This window comes from Cryptomeria japonica, chromosome 11 (genome assembly GCF_030272615.1).
Source record: "Cryptomeria japonica chromosome 11, Sugi_1.0, whole genome shotgun sequence".
In the NCBI taxonomy this organism is placed as follows: domain Eukaryota; kingdom Viridiplantae; phylum Streptophyta; class Pinopsida; order Cupressales; family Cupressaceae; genus Cryptomeria; species Cryptomeria japonica.
This window is the reverse complement of record NC_081415.1, coordinates 263,518,677-263,532,763: the sequence shown is the minus strand read 5'-3', so window position 1 is coordinate 263,532,763 and position 14,087 is coordinate 263,518,677.

The window sequence follows — 14,087 nt, the reverse complement described above, 5'->3', positions numbered from 1 at the left end:
TTAAGGAATGGCTTTCAATGAGGAATCTTCAATACCACATAACATTAAATGAGATGGGAGAAATATATTTTAATTATTTAGGTATTGTTGGTCAATCTCTAGCATGTGTTCATCATATATTCTTCCTTTATGATCATACATTATGCTTATGCAATATGATCATACAGGATGCTTATGCAATAATGCTATTCTAGAAGCCATTATTTGTAGCGCTAACAAATATTGGTGTTGAGTATTTACTTTTGTTTTAAGCATGCTAGTATTCTTTATTTAATTGTGAGTAATTAATGTAAAGCAAAAAGATCCATCATTTTTTCTTCATGAAGATGATAGGTGCATCCCAAGAGAATATTCTAAGATGAATGTGCCTATTTTCCAATAGTTCTTGCTACAACTTCAGCTTACAATGCTCATAAGTGGTCATCTTATAAGACATTGGTGAAATAGGCATTGCTCCTAGAACTAGATCAACATGAAAATCTAGGTCTTGTCTAGGCAACATACTAGGTATCACACTCAAAGAACATCTACACACTCTTGGAAAGGGTGTGATTATCAAGGGGCACCTCATTGATGGGGTTCACCTAGTTTGCTAACACTTCACCTAGTTGGTTTTGCTCAATTCCACCAACTCTCCAGGCCTAGTTGCACTCTAGACCTCCAAGTCCTTCTCAATCACTTCTAGGGCTTGCTTCTTAACCATTCCAAGGTGTTTGCTTCAAGTGTTTTAGCTAGGAACCCTACCAATTCACAATGCTTCCCATGTGCTCATTATGGTTGTCTTGGCTTCTACTTGTCAAATTGACCTCCAATTGTTGTGAGTAGATGCAGACGTGTGGAGATGGCTACTAACATGTTTTGAATGCCTTTTGAGTCCATTTGAGGTTTGCAATCATTAGCTTTCTTACCGATTTCAATATTTTGCCTAGAAAAGGGCTACAAGGAATTAGCCCTATTAGGCCTCCAAAATCCGGTTTTCTAGGGCTTGAGTGAAAATGGTCCAAAAGACCCCATAGAAAGTTTGTATTTTCTTCAATGACTCATCTAACCTCAAGTGATTTTTGTGGTTTGGGCTCCTTACTCCACCGTACAATGTCCTAACCCCAAAATGAGGGTTTTGAAGGGTTTCTAGGCCTTCTAACCGACAATGACTGGTCAAGTTGGTGTTTGGGAATCAAATGATTTTGTCAAGGCTTCTCCTTGCATTGGAAACTTTGTTCTAAATTCATGTACCCCTCCAAAATATTAGATGGTGGTTTGGCATTCACCCTTGCACTTTGCACTTCAATTTCACCTTGTTTCCTCTAGCTAGGTTGCTCCAAAACTCACCTAGAACAAGGTGACAACCATATTGAAAATCATCTCCAGCACTTGTCCCTACATATGTACACTTTACAAGTGGTTTCCCTTCATTTCCCAATATTCCGTGATGGTAGCACGTGTGGAATTCATGGGGCAACCATTTTACATAAAACTGCTATACAAGCCAAAACTGGTTGTGTGCAAACCAAAACAAGAAAACACTAATGGAAACTATCTAAAAAGCTTGAAATGGAACTAAAAACTCTGTAACACACCAAAGAAACTCAATCCATTTCTGGATTAATGGATTCAATCCATTTTACATTTACAAAAATGAACAAAACAAGCCAAAATGCTGCCAACTAGTCTGAAAATGAGTAGTTTCAGATTGTTGAACTTACAAAACCAAGTCTCCAAACTTGGTAATCATGCAAGAGGGGGTTCTTATATCACTTCCCGCATGTGGAGTCTTTCTATGGCGTTGGACAATCCCTAACTCCATCGCTAATCAAATTAGGACAAAAGTTGTCATGACAACTTTTTGCAACTTTGCACTTTTTCACTTTTTGGCCTTCTCAACCTATGAGGCCTATTCTAAGTCATCACACATGACTTTTAAAACATGTCTAAGACTAATTTAACCCTCCCTATTTCCTATACCAAGTTTTGACACTTTTGACAATCAAGAAGGTCAACTACTAACTCAAACCACTGCCTAGGTACAAAATGCAAACCTAGGAAGATCTAACTCAAAATAGGCTTACATTTCACTCATCACACTCACTCTTGGACCCTCCTAGAGTCCTTATTCAATACCTGACTTGGCTAGGGTCACTACAAGCCAAAGTGAGAAAAATCTCTAAGCCTAAGTCCTAGGTGCTCCTGCACCATTCTCCCAAACAAAAGAAAATCATGTCACATCCTTGGGAATCATATTTTGATCAATGCCTAGCTTGTTAAACATCATCTCAAGCACCCATGTAGCTTCAGCATCATCCATACCCTGCCATTTGATTAGGTGCTCCCAATAGGTTTGATGCCTTGTCTTCTTGGCGATCCTTGAACTTAACACCTTCTCGGCCTTTGCGATTGGTTTGGTTGGTAACTGAAGGTTGTTCACATCATCTGATACCTTTGAGTGACTACAATCTAAACTTTGAATTGGTCCCTTGTAGGCAACTAAGTCTGCTATTTTGAAAACTGGTGATAATCCTATGTCACTAGGTAGATCCACCTTGTATGCATTTTCTCCATACTTGGCTAGAATGGCACATGGACCTATCCTTCTCATTTTCAACTTGTTAGGCACTCCTTGTTGTAGCCTTGCTTTGTTTAGGTGCACCATGACAAGATATCCCACTTGAAATTGGAGGTTCTTCCTTCTTTCATCAACTTTTTGTTTGATTTTGTTTGTGTTCTCCGTCAAGGCTTGCTTGACTGATTCATGTACCTCCTTCATTGATTGAGAAAAGTCTTCTACATATCCACTTCTTGTTGCTACACTACCTAAGTTTCTCAACTCCAAAATACCTCTTGGGTGCACACCATAGACCACCTCAAAAGCGCTCTTGTCGGTAGTCCTATTCATGGTGTCATTATATGCATATTCATCTTGTGAGAGTACTTGATCCCATGTCTGACCATATTCTTTGGTAAGTCACCTCAATAAGTTTCTCAGGCTTCTATTCACCACTTTGGTCTGCCCATCTGTTTGAGGATGGTAGGCTAATCCAAAAGAGAGGTTGGTGCCAATGTTTTGCCAAAGTGTCTTCCAAAAATGACTCATGAACTTTGATTCCCTATCTAAAACAATTCTCATGGGTAAACCATGTATCCTTACTACCTCTTTGAAAAACAAATGAGCTATTTAGCATGCATCATGAGTAGTCTTGCAAGGCACAAAGTGAGCCATTTTACTAAATCTGTCCACAATGACATAAATGTTGTCAAATCCCTACTTTGTCCTTGGTAAACCTACTACAAAGTCCATACTAATGCATTCCCAAGGTCTATTTGGTATGGGAAGAGGTTGGTATAAACCGACATTTGAAGAAGTACCTTTGGCCTTTTGGCAAACTATGCAAGTCTCCACATACATTTTCACATCTTGATTCATCCTTGGCCAATAGTAATACCTTTGAACCATCTCTTGAGTCTTATTGACTCCAAAATGTCCACTAAGGTTTCCAGTATGCTTCTCTTGTATGAGGTTTTATCTCATTGAGCCTCTAGGCACACAAAGTTGCCCACCTCTAAACAATAGTCCATTTTGCAAAGTAAAATCAGAATACTCACTATGGAAGTGATTTTGATACTCCTTACACACCTTGTAGGCATTTGAGAATTCTTCATCCTCCGGGTATAAGTCTCTAAAACCGTCAACACCTATGCTCCTCAATTGGATTTCTTGGACTGTCAAAAGTCTCTTGCTTAATGCATCAGCTGCCTGGTTTAACTGCCCTTTCTTGTGCTTAATGGTGAATGTGTAGGCCTGCATGTACTCCACCCATTTCATGTGTTTATGACTGATTTTGTCTTGTGAATTTAGAAAACTCAATGCTTGGTTGTCCGTATAGACTACAAATTCCTTAGGAAGGAGATAACGTCTCCACTTCTTCAAAGCCTGCACTAAAGCATATAACTCAAGATCATAAGAGGAGTATTTTCTCTTGGCATCACTTAACTTATCACTATGGAAGGCTACTGGTCTTTCTTCTTGGCTTAGGAAAGCACCTACTGCAACATTGCTTGCATCATATTCCACTATGAAAAGTTTCTCAAAACTAGGCAACATTAGCACTAGTTGAGTAGCTATCTTCTCCTTCAAGGTTTCAAAACCTTTGTTTGCCTGTTCACTCCACTGAAACTTTGCCTTCATTCCACTTCTAATGGTGTCTAACATTGGTGCACATATAGCACTGAATTTCCTAATGAACTTCTTGTAGTACTGAGCTAGTCCATGGAAGCTTCTCACCTCTGTTGCTGACTTAGGAGTAGGCCAATTTACAATGGCTTCAACCTTGCTGGGATCCATCTTGAGGTTTCCTTGAGACAACACAAACCCAAGGTAAACCAACTCCTACTTAAAAAACTCACACTTATCCAAGTTCATGGTTAGCTTTTCATCATACAATCTTTGTAATACATCTTGCAAATGATTAATATGATCTGCCCTATCCTTACTCAAAATGAGAATATCATCTAGATACACCACCACAAATTTACCTATGAATTCCTTCATCACCTCATTCATGAGTCTCGTGAAGGTGCTTGGAGCATTAGATAAGCCAAATGGCATTACAAGCCACTCATAGAGATCCTTTGTAGTCATGAATGCAGTTTTCCATTCATCACCCTCCTTAATCCTAATTTGGTGATATCCACTCTTAAGGTCAATCTTGGTAAAATACTTGGCTTCTCCTAAACAATCCATTAGGTTTTCTATTCTAGGAATTTGGAACCTATATCTGATGGTGATCCTATTTATAGCTCTAGAATCAGTACACAATCTCCAAGTACCACCTTTCTTTGGGGTTGATACGGTAGGGACAACACAAGGGCTAATGCTTTTCCTAATTAGGCCTTGGTCTAAGAGCTCTTGGATTTTCTTGGCAATCTCAACATTTTGTTGGGGAGTCATTTTATAAGCTATCTTATAAGGCAAGGATGTTCCAGGAATGAAGTATATTTGATGGCTTATGGTTCTTTTAGGAGATAAGGTGGCTGGTTGTCCATCACTTACTATGCCTTTGAATTTATTCAACAAATCTTGCACCTGTATTGGCAAATCTGGCTGCTCTTTCTTGTCTTCCTCTTTGGGCTTCATTACTAGTGCAAACCCTATACCTTCACCTTCCTCAAGTGTCTTCAAGAACTATTTTTCACTCACCAAAAGAGCATTAGGACCTGCTGCCCTCTTTTCACCTTCCTCAAGGATAGATTGAATCTTGAATGTGACTCCATCTTTCTTGAATGAGTATGCATTCTTGGCTCCATCATGAATAGCTTGTCTATCAAATTGCCATGGTCTTCCCAATAGAAGATGGCATGCATCCATGGGTAGGACATCACATAACACCTTGTCCTTATACCTCCCAATGGTAAAATCCACCCATTCTTGCTCATTGACTAGGAAATGTTGGCCTTTGTTCAACCAAGCGACTCTATAAGGGTTGTTATGAGGTATCCTTTGCAATTTGAGCTTACTCACTACCTCTTTTGACACAATGTTGTCTGTTGACCCTGAATCAATGATCACTTTACAAAATTTGTCCATAATCTTGCATTTGATCCTAAATAAGGACCTTCTTTGGCTTGGCTCTTCTCTAACCACTTCTTTGATCAAATTTCTCCTTATCATCAAGTTGTCACCTACCTTTGACTCTAGGGCAACCTCTGAAGTCTTTCTGCTTGAAGTCTCTTCTTCAAGATAGTTCACTCTTCTTTCACCACCTTGTGATGATGATCCCTTCTCTGGATACCTATATGTTGGATGACCAAGTTGGTTGCAATGGTAACACTTCATTGTTGCAAAGTATGAGGAACCTCTACCTTGGCCACTAGATCTTCCTCTGAAACCACTGTTGGACCCCCTTCCTTTATTGAATCATCCTTTACTAGTGCCACTCTCTTGATGCTCAGTGATTTTAGACTCTCCTTGTGTTCTTTGTTCAGAACTTCTTCCTCCAAAGCCTCCCCTATGGCCTCTATTGTCATTTCCTCTACCTTTGCCCCTATTGCTACTTGAGTCATGCCTTCTTTTCAATTTTTTTTCCACCTTAAGGGCAAGTTGATAGGTTTGATGGACTATTTTTGAGTTCATTAGACTGATTTCTTCTTGGATGTTCCACCATAGACCATTTAGGTACCTAGCGACCTTGAGACTCTCTTCTTCCACCACATGAGATCTAAGGCTAAGTTTGTGAAACTCCTCCGTATAGGTACTGATATCAAGGTCTTTTTGTCTTAAGTTTTGCCTCTTCCTATGAATTTGTACTTCATATTCATCAAGGAGATAAACTTCTTTGATTTTGACTAACATCCCTTTCCAAGAAGAGATGGGTGCTTTGCCCATTTTCTTCCTCTCATTTTGCACAAATTTCCACCATGCGAGAGCATCTCCTCTCATCCTTGACTTGGCCACCTTGACTCTTTGGGCTTCAGTTATGCCTTCACATTCAAAATGGTTCTCCATGCCTTTTATCCATTCTAGGACCACTTCTGCCTCCATCTTACCAGTGAACAATGGCAATCCTTCTAGTGATTTCCCACTTAAGGCCTTCAATGCCTTCAGGAAAGGTTCTTGTTCTAGGATAGGGTCAGGTTTAGGTACTTTTTCAATCTCTGACACTTCTTTACCCTTCCATTCTACTCCTTCTACCTTTACCAACACTTCATCTGCCTTGGTTTCTACCTCACCAAGTTTACTCTCCAATTCTAGCAACTTCTCCTTCAGGAGTATTTTCTCTTCCCCCTGATCATCCACTTTCTTTGCCAACTCTGCATTGGTCACCATGTTGTTATCTCCTATAGATTTCACTGAGGACATCTACTCACCTACCCCAAATCTTATAGCCTCTGATACCAATTTGATGGGGTTCACCTAGTTTGCTAACACTTCACCTAGTTGGTGTTTCTCAATTCCACCAACTCTCTAGGCCTAATTGCACTCTAGACCTCCAATTCTTTCTCAATCACTTCTAGGGCTTTCTTCTTAACCATTCCAAGGTGTTTTCTTCAAATGTTTTAGCTAGTAACCCTACCAATTCACAATGCTTCCCATGTGCTCATTATTGGCTTCAACTTGTCAAATTGACCTCCTACTATTGTGAGTTGATGCAGAGGTGTGGAGGTGGCTACTAACATGTTTTTAATGCCTTTTGGGTCCATTTGAGGTTTGCAATCATTAGCTTTCTTACCGATTTCAATATTTTTCCTAGAAAAGGGCTACAAGGAATTAGCCCTATTAGGCCTCCAAAATCCGGTTTTCTAGGGCTTGAGTGAAAACAGTCCAAAAGACCCCATAGAAAGTTTGGATTTTCTTCAATGACTCATCTAACCTCAATTTAGTTTGTGGTTTGGGCTCCTTACTCTACCGTACAATTTCCTAACCCCAAAATGAGGGTTTTGAAGGGTTTCTAGGCCTTCTAACCGACAGTGACTGGTCAAGTTGGTGTTTGGGAATAAAATGATTTTTTCAAGGCTTCTCCTTGCATTGGAAAATTTTTTCTAAATTCATGTACCCCTCCAAAATATTAGATGGTGGTTTGGCATTCACCCTTGCACTTTGCACTTCAATTTCACCTTGTTTCCTCTAGCTGGGTTGCTCCAAAACTCACCTAGAACAAGGTGACAACCATATTGAAAATCATCTCCAGCACTTGTCCCTACATATGTACACTTTACAAGTGGTTTCCCTTCATTTCCCAATATTCCGTGATGGTAGCACGTGTGGAATTCATGGGGCAACCATTTTACATAAAACTGTTGTACAAGCCAAAACTGGTTGTGTGCAAACCAAAACAAGAAAACACTAATAGAAACTATCTACAAAGCTTGAAATGGACCTAAAAACTCTGTAACACACCAAAGAAACTCAATCCATTTCTGGATTAATGGATTCAATCCATTTTGCATTTACAAAAATGAACAAAACAAGCCAAAATGCTGCCAACTAGTCTGAAAATGAGTAGTTTCAGATTGTTGAACTTACAAAATCAAGTCTCCAAACTTGGTAACCATGAAAGTGAGGGTTATTATATCACTTCCCACATGTGGAGTCTTTCTAGGGCATTGGACAATCCCTAACTCCATCGCTAATCAAATTAGGACAAAAGTTGTCATGACAACTTTTTGCAACTTTGCACTTTTTCACTTTTTGGCCTTCTCAACCTATGAGGCCTATTCTAAGTCATCACACATGACTTTTTAAACATGTCTAAGACTAATTTAACCCTCCCTATTTCCTATACCAAGTTTTGACACTTTTGACCATCAAGAAGGTCAACTACCTACTCAAACCACTACCTAGGTACAAAATGCAAACCTAGGAAGATCTAACTCAAAATAGGCTTACATTTCACTCATCACACTCACTCTTGGACCCTCCTAGAGTCCTTATTCAATACCTGACTTGGCTAGGGTCAGTACAAGCCAAAATGAGAAATATATATAAGCCTAAGTCCTAGGTGCTCTTGTACCACTCATGTACCTTGCTCTCTAACTAACCACTCACAAAGATTATGAACATTTGACATCCATTATCATTCTCTAATTCAACTACATCATAGATATCACATTAATAAAAATGTATCTATAAACTCTTATTATCATTATATGGTCACTAAACCCATAATAACACTTTATTACCTTGCAATAGAAATTGATCTTTGACCTAATGGACATCAATCAAATCAATACTAAGTATGAGCTTTGAAGATTCCAAGGGTATGATATGTATAACTCTTCTTGGTGGTGAAGTTTATAAGACCTAACTTGCAACCATGCACAAGTGAATTTTTTTCCATCTTGGCACCTATGACAGACTCAACCAACCAATTATTTACTTACCTAGAAGGTACCACTTAACTCGACATCTTGACCTTGGTAGACCACTCTACAATAAACACAAAAGATGAATAAGGCAAATGAATAGTGGGATTTGCACTTTTTAAAGGTAAGATTCTTTATAAACCCTTATTTTGCCATGTGTCACTAATCCTTTGATATCTTCACCTAGAGGACTCTGATTCGTGTGTTGTCTAATATGTTGGAATCAAGTTTTAGTCCTCTATATTTCCAAATGCTCATTGAGTCATTTTGAACCTCATTGAGAGAATTTGTAATCACCTATCCTTCACAATTGAAAGCAGTATACATGAAACCTTATTTCTACCTCCTAAGTAGCAAGTAGAAAGCATATAGCTACCCTTGATTTCATTATTCTTAGTAAGCATTTTAGGTGATTTATGATTTTGATTGACAAAGTGGTCTTGCAGAATGCGGTTCCTAACATTGTATTGTAGGTATTGCTATACTTCGAGTTTCATTCAACACCTTTACAAATACGTTTCTTTTTCATGAATGTTTACTTTTCTATACTTTATCTTGCATATGCATGTAATTTCATATGATCGCTAAAGTGGGGACTAATATATCATCGTAAATTGTACACCTCTAATTAGGGTGTCCAATTCCACACTTTTTTGGCAATCACTTATGTGTGTCTCATTTTACTATGCATTATAGGACCATATGTATTTAATTAATAATTAGTTCAAGAATATGAGTCTATCTTAATTTAAATCTTATCACACTCTTATTTAGGCCCTTAATTCTAGGCGTACCATTTATCTTTCATCATTTTAATTATTTTTTGTCTTTACCTATTTCAAAAACTCAAAAATAATAACACTTTTCCCATTGAAATATCATAATTCATCATGAAACTTGCATTTTCGAGAATTAGATCCTATAGTCTAATGACCCTAAAAAATCAGACCTATTTTTTTGGGACAAATTTGGCCCAAGCTCCATTGTTGAGTGCATTTTGGCTAAATTTTCAAGAGGTTATAGGGTCAATCTTACAATTTTCAAAACTATCTCGATGTAAAAAAATAACATTTCTAGGTTGGCCATTTCATCCAATTAAATTTGTGAGATTCTGCGAGAAGCGAAAATTGAGCCAAGATCTGATGTCGGTCGTAGATCACATGCAACTCCTCACACAATGGATGATCGAAGATCAAAATAACTGAATGAAGATAATTTCAATATGAGAGAGAAATAGAGACAAAGAGGAGAATTTGGAGAAGACTCTCACCGAGCTATCACTCCACTAACTTAACTAGTGAAGGTGAGAGTATAGTGCTTCTATATAGAAAAATATAAGCATATACATCCAAGGGGTGCATTAACTCCTATTCCCCATAAAAAGTGGGAGGTTTTACCTTCTTGGTAAATGCCAAAACATGTGGCATAGCCTCCTTACATGAAGACAAAAAAGGAGTTGAGAAAGTTGGCACATAAGGCCAAAAGAGGGTGTGAAACCCAACTACACCATAACCCACTTAGGAAATGACAAAATAGTGGTTATGAGAGGTGGCACAACAAGACAAAAGAGGGTGTGTAACTCAACTACCCATGTGAGGTGGAGAGTTACACATGTAGCTGAAGTATTTCACCACGTGTCCTCATATAAACCACTCCTATTAACCTAAGCAAGCTTAAATAATATATGTGTAGGAAAAATAAATACCCCCTAACATAAGGAAAATAAAAAACCTACACTAACACCCCCCCTTAAGCGTAGCTTAGGTGGGTGAAAATATGGGTCCCGACAAATGCAACCATGTTAGGTACCCATGTACATAGATAGCCCCCCCAAAAGAAGAAGCCCCCCCATAAGAGGAATAGCCCCCCCCTAAATAAGGAGAGAAAGAAAGGAGGACTAAGAAGTCCCTCCTGAGGTAGACACCCGTCGTATCCAGAGCAGAGATCACAAATGAAGGAACTTGCTTTCAGTGAAGGGTTTGGTGAAGATGTCCACAATTTGCTCCATTGTAGAACAATACTTAAGATCAATGATGCCTTCCTGAATGAGCTCCCGAATATAGTGCATATGTATCTCAATGTGTTTCGTCCTCTGGTGATGAACTGGATTTCTTGAGATATGTATAGCACTTTGATTATCACAAAAGATGATAGTAGGCTTCCTAATTGGAATACCAAACTCAGTGAGAATATTCTGAAGCCAATTTGCCTTAGTGGTGGCATTAACTGCCCCTTGATACTCAGCCTCTATTGATGAAAGAGAAATTGTAGACTGCTTCTTACTTGACCAACGAATTGGACCAGAACCAAGTGAGAAGAAATACCCTGAAGTGGATTTGCGATCTTGAGAATCACCCGCCTAATCTGAATCCGTATATCCCACCAAGTCAATATCCATGCCTACTACATACTGAATTCCATAATTGTGAGTACCCTGAATGTAGTGGAGAATCTTCTTAGCTACTTTCCAATGCAACTCATGTGGCTCCTGCATGAATCTAGAGACCATGCCCACCACATATGAAATGTTAGGTCTCGTATGAGTCAAGTAGATGAGGCTCCCAACAATTTGTCGATATAAAGTGCTATCAACCAAGGGTTAAGAGTACTTAGCCTCAAGTTTGACCCCAGACAAAAAAGGAGTAGGTGCAGGCTTACAGTCTACCATGTGAAATCTAGAGAGCATATCGAGTGCATACTTGGGTTGTCCAAGGAAGATGCCTGAAGAAGATTGAGTAATCTCAATTCCCAACAAGTAATGTAGAAGACCCAAGTCTGACATCATAAATCTATCATGTAGAGCAGTTTTCACTACCTTGATGGTGGATGAGTGACTCCCTATGATCAATAAGTCATCAACATAGAGAACTAGAAATGTGAGAGTATCATCCTGGTGCAGAATGTAGACATTAGGATCAAAATGGCATCGAGTAAAACCAACTGTTAGAAGGAAGGAGTCCATCTTGGCATACCAAGCTCGAGGAGCTTGTTTGAGGCCATAGAGAGACTTTCAAAGTCGACACACAAGTGAAGGATCTTGAACAAACCCTTGTGGCTACACCATGTAGATTTCCTCATGAAGATCACCATGAAGAAATGCACTCTTGACATCCATTTGATGAAATTCCCAACAATGGGTTGCAGCAATAGCAAGGACAAGCTAGATGGAATTCATCTTAGCAACTGGAGCAAAAGTCTCAGAGTAATCAACCCCTGGAACTTGGGAAAAGCCTTTTGCTACCAAGCGAGCCTTATACTTATCAACCGACCCATCCACTACAAATTTTGTTCGATAGATCCACTTGCATCAAACAAGTTTCCTTCCCTTAGGAAGAGGAATTAAATCCCATGTGTGATTCCTTTCCAAGGAATTAAACTCTTCTTGCATTGTAGCATCCCATTCAGGAACACCTGTAGCTTCTTGAAAAGACTATGGATCAGAAGCCGAAGCAATGAAGAGATGTGGAGCTTGCTGAAATTGTGACCTAGTTCTTCTAGAATCTGATGGATCACCAAGCCAATCTCCTGCTGACTCAAAAGTTTGTCGAGCCCAAAGAGGCACTGAAGTTGGAGAGTCTGGGGGAGAATCATCAACCTCTTAAGGATGACTATGAGAAGAATGTGAATCCTCACCATCACTGTCACCATCTGAAGTGGAGGAAGAAGACTCCTCAATAGGATTAGGAGGATTAAGATCCTCAGAAGAACTGTCATCATCATGAAATGTCTCCAATGTGATAGTGGATGGAGAAGTGGTATGAGAAGAAATAGAAGAACTCTCCTCAAAATGAACACTCCTCTCAATGAACAACTCATGTGTAGAGGGATGGAGAAGTCTATACCCTTTGACATCATCTGGATACCCAACAAATATGCAAGGCTTGCTCTGCGGATCCATAGCCTTGCGTTTCTCTGTTGGAATGTGGGTCCATGCAAGAGAACCAAACACTCTGAAATGCTTAACTATAGGTTTCCAACCAGTCCAAGCTTGAAAAGGAGTTACCCCCTTCACAACTTTATGAGGAACTCGGTTTTGGATGCAACATGCACAATTGATCGCCTCTGCCCAATACTGAGGTGCCAAAGACTTGAAGTGAATCATACAATTTGTCATCTCCTTCAAGGACCTATTCTTTCGTTCTACGACACCATTCTGCTGAGGACTATATGGAACTGTGTGCTGCATGTTGATACCTTCTGAAGCACAAAATTGTTCAAACTGATTATTAACATATTCACCCCCATTATCTGTACACAGAATCTTGATGAACTTCCCAGATTGTTTCTCTACAAAAAATTTGAAATATAGAAAATTCTCAAATACCTCAGACTTTTGTTTGAGAAAGTAAACCCATGTAAATCTGGATAAGTCATCAATAAATGTTAAGACATATCTAGCCCTGCTGAAAGATGGTTGTGGAAATGGTCCTGCCAAGTCACTATGTATGAACTCCAATAGCTGTGGAGCTCTCCATGCTTTTCCTTTATCATACTTCTCCTCAGGATGCTTACCAGGAATACATCCCTGGCAAACTCCGTCAGAAAATCGAATAGAAGGAAACCCTGAAACCATGTCTTGTTTACTGAGTTGTTGCAAGTAACGATAGTTCAAGTGGCCAAATCGTTGATGCCACAAACAACTAATCTCTTCTGCATGAGTGAGTAAAACTGTCGAAGGAGAGTCAGAAACAAAGTGAGAAAACTGATATAATCTGGATTGATGATCTGCTTTTGCCACGGCAATAGTAGACCCATTATGCATTTCACTGATTACCATTGTATCTGGTGTGAACTCAACTCGCTTGCTAGAACCAGTGTGAGTGATCTGATAAATGGATAGGAGATTAGTTGATAAAGATGGAACACAAAGGACATCCTTAAATGTTCCTTCGCCCACATCAACAAACCCTCTCCCATGCACTTCAACAAGAGTGTCATCACCCATTAGTATGGAAGGCATAGAACATGGCTCTAAAGAGGTGAAATCATCTTTTGAAGAAGCCATATGGTGCGAAGCACCCAAGTCAATTATCCAAGAATTGGGTTGTGAAGCAACAACAACTAGGGCCTTACCCTTTCCTTTCCCTTTACTCTTATCTGTATCCTTAGAACATCCTTCTGATGAACTTTGTTTGATTGAATCAGGCACCTTGATATTATTCTTTTCAAGAAGATTTGAAAGGTGATCAATTTGTTTCTTTAAACACTTATTCTCATCATGACTAGGCCTCTTA